Source organism: Chlorocebus sabaeus, chromosome 17, assembly GCF_047675955.1.
Source record: "Chlorocebus sabaeus isolate Y175 chromosome 17, mChlSab1.0.hap1, whole genome shotgun sequence".
In the NCBI taxonomy this organism is placed as follows: domain Eukaryota; kingdom Metazoa; phylum Chordata; class Mammalia; order Primates; family Cercopithecidae; genus Chlorocebus; species Chlorocebus sabaeus.
Genome location: NC_132920.1, coordinates 540990 through 555323, shown reverse-complemented (window position 1 = coordinate 555323; position 14334 = coordinate 540990). Strand labels below are relative to the sequence as shown.

Sequence of the window (14334 nt, the reverse complement as noted above, 5' to 3'; positions counted from 1 at the left end):
TTCCCCCGACATCGAGAGCCCCCCGACCCCGAGCATCCCCCCGACCCCGAGCATCCCCCCAACCTCGAGAACCCCCCGACCCCGAGCATCCCCCCCGACCCCGAGCATCCCCCCGACCCCAAGAACCCCTCGACCCCGAGCATCCCCCCGATCCGGAGCATCCCCCTGACCCCGAGCATCCCCCCCGACATCGAGAGCCCCCCGACCCCGAGAACCCCTCGACCCCGACCCCGACCTTCCCCCCGACCCCGAGCATCACCCCGATCCTGCGCATCCCCTGACCTGGTGCGGCGCCCTGACCTAGTGCAGCCCTTAAACCCCTACAGCCCCCTGACCCCATGCATCCTCCTGACCCAGGGCTGCCCCTGACTCAGTGTTGCCCCCTGGCCCCAGTGCCTCGTCCTGACCTGATGCAGCCCCCTGACCTGGTACAGTCCCCTGACTCCAGTGCCTCCTTCTGACTCAGTGCTGCCTCCGGACCTGGCGCCTCCTCCTTACCCAGTGTGGCCCCCCGGGGATGCGCACTCCAGGGCCTCCTCCTGTCTGATGCTTCTTCCGGTCTCGGTGCAGCCCCCTGACTCGGTGCAGCCCTGTGATCCCACGCGTTCTCTGGACCTGGTGCATCCCCCTGTCCCGGAGCGGTCCTCCGACCCGGTGCGGGGCCATCGCGGTGAACTGTGGTCCCACAAACGCACTATCATCCCTCAGTCTCTGAGATGACCCGAGGGCACGCGGACGGATGGCGCACCGGCCCGCCCCCCGAGCTTGTACCCTTCTCCTCCCTCACCGCTCCCCCCCTTCCCGCCGCCGCAAAGACGCCAGCAAAACCTCCTGCGCGTGTCCATTCCGACCGCTGGGTCCCTCGGAACCCAAGACACGCCGACGTCCACCGCCCACGGCCCGTGCTGACCTCCCGCCTCCGCGCCGGCCGGCTCCCCTCCTCCCAGCCTCCCCCGCGGGCGCCGCCCATCGAGGACTCGGCGCTCGACTGCCCGGCGGATCGACGCACTCGGCACTCGCGGCGGGCGGAAGTGAGGAGCCGGCAGCGGGCGGCCGCGGCGTCTTCCGCGAGACCGATCGGGCCCGGTCCGGGCCGGCCGTGGGCGGCGGCAGGCGGCTGGAGGTACGTGTGGGAGGTGGAGGGCTTGGCCGAAGGCCAGCGGGACACGGACGTCAGCTGCGCGGAGGTGGCCGCCGGCGGCGTCCGTCCAGGCCTCAGTTGTGAAGGGACAGCCGCGCCCACCCGCGCCATCGGTCACCTGCGGGTCCCGCGACCCCCCGCGGTTCCCAGCCCGCCGCCGCCCTCCTCGCCAGCCGCCTGCTGGGCTCCGCATCCACCCCGTAGTGCCCATCCCCGCATTTCCCACCCCCGCATTTCCCAGCCCCGCATTCCCCAGTCCCGCGGTGCCCACCCCGCATTTCCCACCCCCGCGGTGCCCACACCCGGCAGTGCCCACCCCGCAGTGCCCAGCCCCCGCATTTCCCAGCCCCGCGGTCCCCACCCCCCGCGGTCCCCACCCCCGCAGCCGCCCACCCCCGCGGTCCCCACCCCCGCGGTGCCCACACCCGGCAGTGCCCACTCCGCAGTCTCCACCCCCCGCAGCGCCCACCCCCGCGGTCCCCACCCCGCATTTCCCAGCCCCGCGGTCCCCACCCCCGCAGTGCCCACCCCCCGCGGTCCCCACCCCGCATTTCCCAGCCCCGCATTTCCCCCCCCGCGGTCCCCACCCCCGCAGTGCCCACCCCCGCAGTCCCCACCCCCGCGGTCCCCACCTGCGCCGGTGCCCACCCCGCATTTCCCCCCCCCGCGGTCCCCACCCCCGCAGTGCCCACCCCCGCGGTCCCCACCCCCCGCAGTGCCCACCCCGCATTCCCCCCCCCCCCGCGGTCCCCACCCCCCGCGGTCCCCCACCCCCGCAGTGCCCACCCCGCATTTCCCCCCCCCCGCGGTCCCCACCCCCCGCAGTGCCCACCCCGCATTTCCCCCCCCCCGCGGTCCCCACCCCCGCAGTGCCCACCCCGCATTTCCCCCCCCCGCGATCCCCACCCCCGCGGTCCCCACCTGTGCCGGTGCGGGGCGTGGGCGCCGAGCGCTGACTCCGGACTCCGGGCCCCGCCCCTCGCCCTTGCGCAGTCGCCGCCGGGGAGCTGGGAGAATGTCTCCGGAAAGTGAACGCGGGGCCGCTTTGGCCTGTGTCTGCCGGGGAGAGCGTCGCGCTCCGGCCGTCCTGGGCTCTGGAGAGGGGCCGCCGCTGTTGCCGGCGTTGCGTGCACGGACTTGTTCCCCGCGCGGGCCGGCGCTGCCGTGTGAGCCCAGTGTACAGATGGGGAGCGGCGGCTGCGAGTGCTTGGGCGAAGGGCCTCGGTCCGGTGGTGGCCGCCGCTGAGGCCTCGCGCGACGGCCCCGGGTCCGCACACCGGCAGCCTGGACGCCTGGTGATGCCTAACCCTGTATCCCAAGATTGTTAAACAAACATTTTAGTAATTCCAAGAAATAGTTCTTGAAAGAACTCGTCACTGAATGGGAGTAAGTCATTTTTAATCTGCCAAAGGTCAACATACTAATAAGTCTGGGAAATTTTAAGTTTGATGCCTGTATGAATCAGCAAGTAAACTTACAAGGAACACTTAAAAATATTTTTTTCTAAGTTAGTCACACTTTAATTAAATCATTTGTGTGCACTATGCAATATTGAAAGGTTCTGAGCTTATGTGGATCTGTCTTCTAATGCATAATAATGTTTTATGAATGTTAGTACGTACTGGCCCATGCTTTGTGTAACCGACTCCTTTAATGACAAATCAACTGAAAGCCAGAATCTTCCCAAAGATGATTTTTTCTGTGCTAAAGTTGGTGATGCTCAGACTAGTAATAGAAAGAGGGTGATGTGTGCTTAGTACTTTCATGCTCACTTGTTTGCCTAAGTAGAAACTTAATGAAGTTAAGCAGAGAAGCAGAGTTCCCCCAGTGTGACTTGGAACAGCTCTTGGAAGTTTTAGAAAGTGATCTTTTTTTTCTTGTCAAGTATTTAATTTCCTGTACTGAATGGCATTTTTAACTACAGTTGACCCATGAACAACCCTGGGGTTGGGGTGCCCACGCTGTCAAAAATTTCCATGTAACTTTTGACTTTCCCAGGACTGAACTACTAATAGCCTACTGTTGACCAGAAGCCTTAGTGATACATAAACAGTTGACTTAGATGTATTTTGCATATGTATTATATACTGTATTCTTATAATAAAGTAAGCTAGAGGGAGGACAATGTTAAGAAAATCACAAGGAAGAGAAATGGAAGTGGAGCATCATGAAGATTATTATCCCCATCGTCTTCATGAATAGGTTGTGGAGGAGGAAGAAGAGGAGGGATTGTCTCAGGAGTGGCAGAGGTGGAAGAGATGGAGGAAGTGAAGGGGAAGTGGGAGATGCAGGCACACTCAGTGCAACTTTTGTTGAAAAAATCCGTGTATAAGTGGACCTGCCTCATTCAAACCCATGTTGCTTAAGGGTCAACTGTATTACTTTTCTAAAAGATTATTATTAACTTGCTAAGTTCTTGGGAGGCCATTATGTAAGAATCATGGGAAATGAAGTTGGTAATGAAACAATTTTGCATGGATAGTCTTCTAGCAAAGAACTTTTAATAATTTCTGGTGTCAAGCAGCAGGTAGATTAGGCTGTACAGGAAATGCTAGTTACAGAGGTGCTCTCTCAGTTACTTTTCCACTCATTCTCCAGTTTACCCATCTGAATCTAGCCGGGGTTCCTAGTCCAGCATCTGCCTTAAGTGTTTAAGTGTTTATCGAATGGATGAATTTCAGGTCACTGTTGAGAGGGTTTTGAAACTGGGAAATAACATTCATTGACCACCCTGCTAAGCAGTGTGCTAGGATGTTCATTGTTCTCAGATCCTGGGGAATATGTTCTTGAACACACTGGACTGCCTGCTGAAATCACATGGTGGTAGTGTTGACTTCTAATCATGTGCTTTAGAGTATGTTTATATTAGTTTAAAATTATTATTGATACAAATACACAAACTTAAAAGGAATTGTAGGGAAATTATGATGAATTTTTTTTTTTTTTTTTTTTTTTTTTGAGATGGAGTCTCACTCTGTCGCCCAGGCTGAAGTGCAGTGGTGTGATCTCCACTCACTGCAAGCTCCACCTCCTGGGTTCACGCCATTCTCCTGCCTCAGCCTTAGTCTTTTACTCCTGCCTTAGTAAAAGACTAAGCTCATTCTGGATCGGGATTTGTTTTAATTATTTTTGTATCTTCCACTCTTACTGTGTGCCTGACACATATATTAAAAATCAAATAATATTAGCCTGGATTCATAAGGGATATTTTTTGCCCTCTCAATTAAAGAATAGCTAAGAACTAAACTCTGTAATATTGAGTGTAAGTCCAGCAGAAGCTGAGAGGTGGGAAGGATCCTTTGGGGCTAGAGTAATTGGGAAGCTTTGATGATAAGGGCCTGATGAAGGAAGGTGTGTGACCACCTGGGCTGCACGCCAGGAGCAAAGGCCCAGAGGCTGGTAAGTGAGTGCATTTTGGATTATGGGTGCCTATTATGCCTTGACTGACAGGCAGAAGAGTTTGGAACTGATTTGTTAGACAGTGTTTTTGTTTTTGTTTTTTTTCCCTGGAAAATTCTATTAGGCCAGCTCAAAAGCTTCCTGAACATCCATTACCTTAATTCCCTTGGTAGCATTTCAGATTAAAAATACAGCATCCAGTTTGCTTTATTTTTGTTTTTGGGTTTATCAGTTTTTCTATGTGACATTTTCCACAGTAAATCTTGGTGCCAATAATGGAAGGAACACTGGACACAGGACTGGGGAAGACTGGATTTCAGTTTATGAGAAGGTGGGCTGCTCAGGCTGGATCCAGAGAGCTTCGAGACTAGTGCCGGGCACATGTTAAGCGCTCAGAGACAAGTGCAGTGTCAAAGGCCGTTTATCCCTTTGCTGCTTGCTAACAGTGCCTCTTTCCACAAGGCTGCCCCTTAGTTTCATTTGTAAGCATGGATGAATTTTTAAAGGCCTTTTTTTGTTTTAAAGATTTGTGATTTTGGAGGGTATATGATTTAACTTTCATTGTATTATAATTTTAGCAAAAGACAAAATGAGACAAAAGGCCATGTTTGGCTTTGGTTTAATTTTAATGAAAACCCTATGTGAGTGATGTGATGTGTGTCTCAGCAGGAATCAGAAGTCGTGCCAGATAGGTCAAATGAAGAAAGGTGCAGAGGGGATAAGGGACTATACAGGGAGTGGTGAGGAACAACAGGAGGCTAACAGTAGCTGGAAAGGACAGAAGGAGAAAGTAGAGCTGTCTGGAGGAGGGTCCGACTATTGCCAGAGAAGTAGTGCTGGGGGCTGGGAGGGTAACACCAAAATCTCTCAGTGTTGGAGTTGGTCCACTTCTGAAATCCAAAGTGCAGGCCTCCCACTGTTTGCTTCTGGTCTCTCCGCTTTCTCGGTCTCACTCACCCCCACTGCACCTATCAGGAGCTTCTGTGGTCTGCAGTCACTGTCATGCCAGTGCGCTCGGTTGTGTCGTCGTTCTTCTGCAGCATCCACCCGGTGGGTTTTCAGCCTTGGGCAGTCTCAACTCTCTGCCTCCTGTAATGCTTGACCCGAGTTGCGGGGGCCAGCTGGGGAAATCAGTGTCCAGATCTGTGCCCCTGTAAATCCATGGTCACCAGCTCAGCGGGGCCATCACGGAATCTTCCAGAGTTTTCCTCGTCAGCACCTGCTTCTGACCTCTGCAGAATGTACTTCCAGCATTTTCACGCTTTTCAAACCTCTCATCCTTTCACATCATTTACACACACTCTTAGCAAGTGGTCTTGCCACCTACATCATAAATAAAAGAGACGTAAGTGGAGAATCCCAGGAGCTTCTGCCAAAAACTGTTTCTCTTCCCCCAGTCACAGTGGAAGAGGCTGTATTTATGCTAAGACTAATCCTCCACCCAGACTGGATCCCATCTACTCCTGCCTCTGTGAGGACTTCACTCAGGTGTGCATGTCTTACTGAAGGCTTCCTTCTGTTGGCCTTGAAACATGCTTAGAGACAGACAACAATCAAGCAAAACAGAAAAAGTAGAATCCTCCCTTGATTTCACATTGCCCTTTTAAAATTCCTCTGTTTTTCCCTTTCCGGCCACATTTCTTAAAATAGTTGTTTGTAGCCAAGTTCTCACCCATCCCAGTGCTGTCTGGTTTCAGCTACAGTCACTCTACTGAAGGCCAAAGTCATTCTTGAGCTCCTGGTCACAAAATCTTGTTCCTGTCATTTCCTCAGGGTAGTGCCTGGGACATAGCAAGTGTATAGTAAACATTTATTTGACTGAATAAATCCAAGGATGTTTCCTTTTCACAGCCCTAGTGGATCTGTTTTTCTGGGGTATAGGAGTCCAACACTGTCATCTTTTGAGGATCTGGGTGACTAGTCATTGCATCACAAATCTTCTTGATGGACTAGGTAAAGATAGAAATAAATGTTATTTGAGGGTAAGTTCAGTAGCTCAATGCCTGTAATCCCAGCACTTTGAGAGGCCAAGGTGGAAGGATAGCTTGAGCCCAGGAGTTTGAGACCAGCCTGGGCAACATAGTGAGACCCGTTTTCTATAAAAATTACAAAAAATTTAGCCGAGTGGTGGCACACGTCTGTGGTCCCAGTTACTCAGGAGGCTGAGGTGGAAGGGTCACTTGAGCCTGGATCATCTGAGGCTGCAGTGAGCCATGATTGCACCACTGCACTCCAGCAGCCTGGGTGACTGAGTGAGACCCTGTCTCAACAACAACAAAACAGAATATTATTTGATAATGATTTCTTCAATCTTGTTCAGGCAGTCTGTCTTTCTGGGAAAACAAAACCCTGACATGATTTTTTCTGAAAAACAATACTTCCTAAAATGCTAAGAATTAATGTTTTTATCTATCCATGTAGATTTAATAGACTAGTAGGACATTGGGTACTACTGGCAATAGATTTGTGAATAAATAATGCTATGCTCTCGTGTGAAACTCTTTTGTTTTCCTATTAAGCAGTGTATCTTCTTTGAAGTTTCTGTCTTCATGTATTTGTTGGGGGCCGGGGGAGAGGGATGAATTTGCACTGACCTGGTTCAGTTCTGACATGCCATCAGTGTCCAGTGGCATCAGTTGGAAGTCCAGCCACCTTTAGACCTGCAGCCTTTCCCTGTGCAACATCGTGACAGCCCTTGTCCTCTAGGAGGAGACTTGGCATGCTAAGGCAGAGAACTTTGTGGTTCCTGGGGAATAAAGGAGACCTCTGAGTAACTCTTCCAATTAAGACAGAATCCAGTGCTTGTTTTATGAGAATAGCCGAGTAATCCAGTATTTATGTAGCGTGTCTTTTATTTGGGGGCTCTGAGAGCGAAGTGGTCAGCCGTTCACTGTGTGCTTGTCTGGCTTCCACTATTGCTTCCTGGTCATCTCAAGCACATTCTCGTCCCCTTAATCCGTTACCTCCAAACATTGTAGTGGGAGGGAAGGTCTTTATTCCCATTCCCAAAATAAATAAATACAAAGCAAGTGTCATTTATCAGTTATATGGTTTAAATTGTTGGATTATTTTCCCAAAAGAATTAAAATATAATCAAATACGCTTTCATTTGAAACCGTAGATAGTAGTTCATTTATTTTTGTTTGCAGAGGTAGAGAAGGGAAAAAAGTATAAAAAGAGGTCCAGGAGGCCAGGCACGGTGGCCCACACCTGTAACCCCAGCTCTTTGGGAGGCCGAGGAGGGTGGATCTCGAGGTCAGGAGTTTGAGACCATCCTGGCCAACATGATGAAACCCTGTCTCTACTAAAAGTACAAAAAAATCAGCCGGGCATGGTGGCACATGCCTGTAATCCCAGCTACGTGGGAGGCTGAGGCAGGAGAATTGCTTGAACCAAGGAGTCAGAGGTTCCAGTGAGCCCCTCTGCACTTCAGCCTGGTGACAGAGCAAGACTCCACCTCAAACAAAGAGGTCCAGGAAAGCAGGACATATGACCTCTTACCTGCTTAGTCCTTCTCTTCCGCAGATGGCCCTTCTGAGGCCCAGCGAGTCTTCGGCCTCTTCTCAGGCCCTAACTCTGTACAGTGTGGACCCCATGGGTTCTTTCAGATCTGTGCACGATTGTATTTTTGTTAACCATGATTTGGGGATGGAGCAGGAGGAACAAGATGATTAATTTGGAAAACTGGATTGCAGAGTTCATGACCCTGTCTCTGAGACTTGTCCCAGGGTGTGCTGTTATATGGTAGAATTTGTGGCAGTGCTGATGTAACTTGCTCTTGATCTCACTCAGGAAGAGTGGAATCTGTGTTTATGGAGAACTGGGGAAGAAAATCACCATTTTCCCAAACCCTTTTCTCAGTATCTCTGGGCCATCCCTTTGGGTCCAGCCCAGCCCAGCGGGGATGAGTCTGTCTTAGGGTAGGTTGAGCCTGATTCTAGAACGATTTGGTGAGTTCTCTACTTCGATTATATTTTAGGGTGCCCTGAGAGTCTGGCTGAGTCTAATTTTACTGTTGAAACTCACTAGGCAACTCTGCAACAGGATTCTTCTGGGGTCCTCTGGGCCCAAGATGGTTCTGGACAGGTAAAGCTACTGAGATTCTGCTCAATTTGTTCCCTGGTGATGCCAGTGCTGCCAGGTTGAGTCATATGTGGGGAAGGGTGGACGTTTGGGAGGGTTTCTTTTTTTTTTTTTTTTTTTTAAATGATTGTGGGGAAAATCACCTTTCTATAGTCTGATCTGTTAGGGAAATAGTGTTTTAACATCATGAGGCCTTCCGTGGCCTGTTGAGTAGAGGTTATCCTGGTCTTCAGTGAGTCAGAACTTCTGTATTTTTCCGGTTTCTGGCCTTCTCTAGCTGAGAAGAGCATCTGGGAGCATGACAAGGTGAGACCGTGATCACTCATTTGTTCAGATTTCTTGTCTGCTATTGAAATTAGTGAAACTGTTCTTTACTAAAATAGTAAAAAGTACTGCTTTTATGATTCTAAAACTACTTTCAGTTGTGGTTTCATTTTCTGATTTTTTTCTTTATATTATTACTGCTTTTTTTTCTATGTATTTTTAGTCTGAAGTTCTGTGAAAAATAACAACTTGCTGTCTTTTGTTCTAGTAGTAAATATTTTGGAAAATTAAAATTGTGCCACAGTTTTAATTTGAGATATTAAATATGGGAACATTACAGAATTAACATTTTCTGACTTCTATTGCAGAAAACACTTCAAATCCATCCCTGTGTGCTTCATTAAAGGAAAAGAGGCAGATGGTTTAAAATTAATATAGTACATCTATAAGGAAAATGTATTTACTTAAGTGTACAGTATAAATTATAGGAAAATGTGGCCTTTTGTCTTGATTTTAGTGAAATGCTTTTGTAATAGTAATTTTCTCTTTTGCCCTGTGATGGATAGGAGGTTAATTGATGTTAAATGGATGCTTTGTTAATCCTTCATCAGCTACTAAATTGGTATGGGGGAGTACAGGTCAAGACTACACAAGGCCATGACCAGCTTGTTTTCTCAGGGAGGTTTATGGATTCCACCCGCCCCCTTCTCCAAACCACACATCACTCTCTCCAGCTGCACACAGGGAAGACTCTCCTGTCGCCCTCCCCCTTCCTGCCGTGCTGTCTCCCCCCAACCTCATCCTTCTCCCTGCCTGGGCTGCTGCGGAGTGACAGCTCGTAGACATTGCGTGCGAGTGAGTCCAGCTGGCCTGTGTGGTCTGAGTGTGTGGTCTCCCGCTCAGCCGAGAGGCTGCTAACAGGGTGGATGAGAGCGAGAGCAATACTGTTTACTTTAATTTATTTCGGATGCCGGAATTGTGCCCAGAGTTTCTCCTAAGCTTGATTCCGTAGCGAGCAGCTTCAATCCCTCGCAGCTGTGGTGCGTTCTGAACTCTGGGCTGTCCTCTCCTGACAGGCACTTTCCATAGCATCTGCTTGCTTAATCCCTCGCGGCTCAGAAATGTTAACGGCACTGCTGAGTGCTGTGATTATTTTGCTTTCACTATGTCAAGATTTATGGCCTTCGAGAAGTTTCTTTTGAGATAGAGCTGGAGAAGTAAAGCAGAATTTGCAAGATCAGTGACAAAGTTGATGTGTTTTTGGAAATTGGAAAAGCTATTATACAAAATTTGGGTCAAATTAATCCAACTTTGCTCATGTAAAAGAACCTGGGAGTTAGTGACATCCTGTCATGTTTAACAATTTTAATGAAATTAGCCAATTTAAGCTGACGGTTGGTTTCTTGACCTTTTCTGGAACTCTGCATTGATTTTGGCATGCCTGTTTACCATAGTTATTATATTTGTCAGCAGTGATATTGGTTTATTTCATCCTAAAGATTTGACAAGTTGAGACAAATGAAACTTTGTTTTTATGTAATAGTATAAATTTAGGAGAATATCTTTTTATCCAGTCCTTTCATTATGAATAGCTTAGTAATATTTTCTTAATTTTGTTCCTGTCTCATTCCTGAACATTCTTGTTGAGATGGTCAAGTATTTTGTTATTTGAGTAAACATATGTAGACTCTTGATATCACTTGGGATTTTGCATTGTTTAGCTTCTTTATTTTCATGTCTTCCTGGCAGTCTTGTTGGAAGGGAGTTGGTGGTGTTGATGTTTGTCAAGGATTAGAAAGTCTAGGCCACTCACATCTTCCCACAAGGTCAACCTATTTAGCTTGGAGTTGTTCTGCTGCTTTTTTTGCTACTCTGCACCCTGGGTTTCAATACCTGAGCTCTGTTCTCATCACTATGAGGGTAAAGCTTTCTCCTACCCCCCTTGTACCTTTTCACTCCTGGCCCTGGTTTACTTTAGCCTCAACTGATCTGGAATCAGACTTCAGGAATGGAGTCATGTTGGGTACTTTTTTAAAAATGGTATCATCTTGTATTTCCTTTTGTGTTACATTTTTTGGGTTCTGTGTTTATGGTGCTGATGATGTTAAACTAATGTTCAGAGGAGTTCTGAAGCACAGTTATTCACAAAGTTGAACAACCATCACCATAAGTCCAGAACAGTTTCATCACACCCAAGGAAAACCCTGAATCCATTATCAATCCTTTCCCACTTTCTGCCTCCATGGATTTACCTATTCCGAACTTTCATATAAGTGGAATCATATATGTGGCTTTTTATGTCAATTATGGCAAAATACATGCATAGTATTATTAGTCATTACCCTATGACTTTTACCTAGGAAGTGAAAATTCTTTGGAGAGAGAGAGAGGAAAAAATACTGATAAATGATGGTTATAGTCAAGTAATCATGTGTGGAAATGAACTTGTATTTTAGAAACTCGGGGCCGGGCGCGGTGGCTCACACCTGTAATCCCAGCACTTTGGGAGGCCGAGGCGGGGGGATCACGAGGTCAGGGGATCTAGACCATGCTGGCTAACATGGAGAAACCCTGTCTCTACTAAAAATACAAAAAAATTAGCTGGGCGTGGCAGCGGGCGCCTGTAGTTCCAGCTATTCAGGAGGCTGAGGCAGGAGAATGGCGTGAACCCGGAAGGCAGAGCTTGCAGTGAGCCGAGACCGCGCCACCGCACTCCAGCCCGGGCGATAGAGCGAGACTCCGTCTCAGAAAAAAAAAAAGAAACTCAGAAATATTTACTAGGAACTGTGGAACGCTCAAGGCTTGTGTTGGAGAGAAGTGCCCTGTGTGTGACTGGCTGTTAGTCATCGGCACTTTCCTGCAGTGCTCTGTCGTGCAGGTTCCTGTTCCCACCCCTTCTGAAGTTTCACCAGTGCCAGTGCTAATTGGTTGTTTAAAATTCAATGTGGAACTCTCAATGAATAAATCCTGATGGAACAGATTCCCTCCGTTTCTACCTTAGCTTTTACGGGCAGAATCCTCCAGGAGTTAACAGTGAGCAGGAAAAGGACCAGGGTTTTGCTCTCTGGTAACTGAAGTGGGAGCTGGCCTCAAGAGCAGTTGATTCTCTTGCTGACGCCGAGAAGCAGAGTGTCTGGAGAACCCCAGTGCCTGGACAGCACTTTAAAAATCATATTTCCGAATGCGTTTCTGTTGAAAACAGGTGTATCTTTAAGAAAAAGATTGCTACCTTTATTTGGGCTTTTCTTTAGAACTGAAAAGTCAGAATTGTTTTATTTGTTCTCAGTACTACCCCATTCTCTTTTATGGCTGGATTTTTTAAATGGAAAAGTCAACCTTAAATTAAATGAGTTTTGGCCTAGTTTTTGTGGGACTAAAGGATAGTTGAAAAACAAGTTTTTCTGGTAACTTTTGTTATGAATATCTTAGTAATATTTTAAAATTTATTAGGGGCAAAATTCATTTTGGTTTAAACATTTAAAATACTTTTTTGGTGAGGGTGGAAAGGAGACACAGCATGAAAGGTCTGCGCCTACAAATTAGAGTCTCTGGATTTCGTGTAGTTCTGTGTGGAAGCAGCAATAGAATATCACACTTTTCACCTCTTGGGCCTTTCAGTTAAAGGTCAGTTTTGAACTGGGCCTCTTGTCACCCAACGTGACCCATAGGAAAGGAGTTGTTCTGCTCCGATGTTTAGTTAATTTGGATTTATCTCATTGTTTTCCTTGGCGTGAATTGTACTGAAGATCAAGAGGAACTGTCACGGGTTGATTGTGACCTTTTAGGATGTAGTTAGGGTGCTCAGTTTTTACAGTGGTTTTGGCAGTTGCTATTGTGACCAGATTTATTGGTTTAAAAGACAGTGCATGGCACATAGTACAGACTCAAGGAGTGGCATCTGCCTGTGAAACAAATCTAACTGACACCCCTCTCAGAAGCTGCATCTTATAGCTTCTTATGGCAGGAATTTCACACAGCCTTTGAGGTCTCAGCTGCCGTTGTTGAGGAGAAGAAAGAAAAGCCCTTCCAGAGAGCCCATGCATCCCCGGGTCCGGTCAGCCCAGCCACCGTTTCACTGAGCGTCTGGCACTGGACTAGACACAAGGAGTGAAGAAAGAATATGACGACAAGCTGAGGCAAGCCCACGGAAGATTAGTGTCAGAGAGCTTGGCACAGTAGTTTTTTTTTCTTCCCTTTTTCTTTAATGTAAAGGATACTGTTACATGTAATGTAAAGGATTTTCTTTAATGTAAAGGATCTTAAGAAAGAAGTCACTTTCTTAAGATAGTTAATTTACAGGAGAAATGGGCAACCCTCCAGCCCAGAAAAATGCATATAACTCAGAGCTGCCAGAGGAAGCCTCATGTGGTCAGCGTTCTTAAGGAGGCCCTCGGCTGCCTGGATCTCCAGCCAGCAGCTGCCCTGCAGTGCTCTGGAAATGGGCTTTTCTGTGTGGTCTAAGGCCTACCTACATTTCTAAAACATGTATATACATGCTTATTGCCACAGGGAAGGCAATATAAAAAATATTTAAAAACACAATTTCCCTGGCCCCTTCACCCTTCTCCAATCTCATTCTCAGGATAATTAACCCCTGGTGTGCATCCTTCTAGCCCTTTCTCTGTATTCCTGTAAGCATAGGCCCTTGTTTGTATAAAGGTAGCTTTTCTTCTTTTTTTAAATAGAAACATTGATTGGGTCCTGATTCTAACACATCAACTCCAAAATAAGTTTTAGACCATATGGAAAAGTTGAGCTGGGACTGGGCGCAATATCATTTGTAGAGATACAAACTAAATCATTTATGGGTGAAACGATACAACGCTTGAAAGAGCTCCCTCAACAAACAACATAAAAGTATGTTGAGGAGGCGAGGCAGCTAAAACAAGAGATAGAATGTTGAAGCTGGGTGATGGGAACTTGGAGGTTCCTTATGCTAGTCTCTCTTCTTTTATGTATGTTTAAGATTTCCATAATAAATACTAAAAAAAAAAAAAAAAAAAGTCATCCAGAAAATAGCACAGAGCAAGGGCCTGGTTTTGCATCCCACTTCTTTCACTTAATCGCTGTGATTTTTGACAAGCTGTTTAATCTCTAATAATCCTACCCTTGTTAATAAAACTGTTTGGCCTTTTAGAATACTTCCTTCTAGGAACTTTTTCTGTACATCTGTCTGTTCATACCTATCTGCCTGTTTATTTAGACGTATGTCTATTTTACTAATTTGTTGTAAGCGTTCTCTTGGTCTTGCATGTTTTGCATAATGTTTCGCTGGCTGCGTAATATTTCCTTGACTGAACCTTCACATTTTACTGGATGTTTTGGCGGATGTTTCCATTTTTTCCCCCTCTTGCTGTAATACATTTTTGCAGTTATGGGAATCTTCATGCCTAATAACAATCCCCATAGTATGAATTATTTTAGTCGTCGTTCACTTTTCAAGAATA

At 47.5% G+C, this 14334-nt stretch overlaps 1 protein-coding gene across 3 annotated transcripts in view; it reads left to right on the top strand.

The window, feature by feature from the left end:
• Positions 1-1017: 1017 nt before the first annotated feature.
• Positions 1018-14334, top strand: part of EXOC2 (exocyst complex component 2) — a 204607-nt gene continuing 191290 nt past the window's right edge. For 2 of the 3 annotated variants that reach the window (XM_073005611.1, XM_007973874.3), the window contains exon 1: positions 1018-1123. The gene's annotated coding sequence lies outside the window, so the exon portion shown is untranslated. Of the gene's footprint in view, positions 1124-2417; positions 2528-14334 lie in introns of those variants that run through there. The other variant, XM_073005610.1, reaches the window with a different exon arrangement.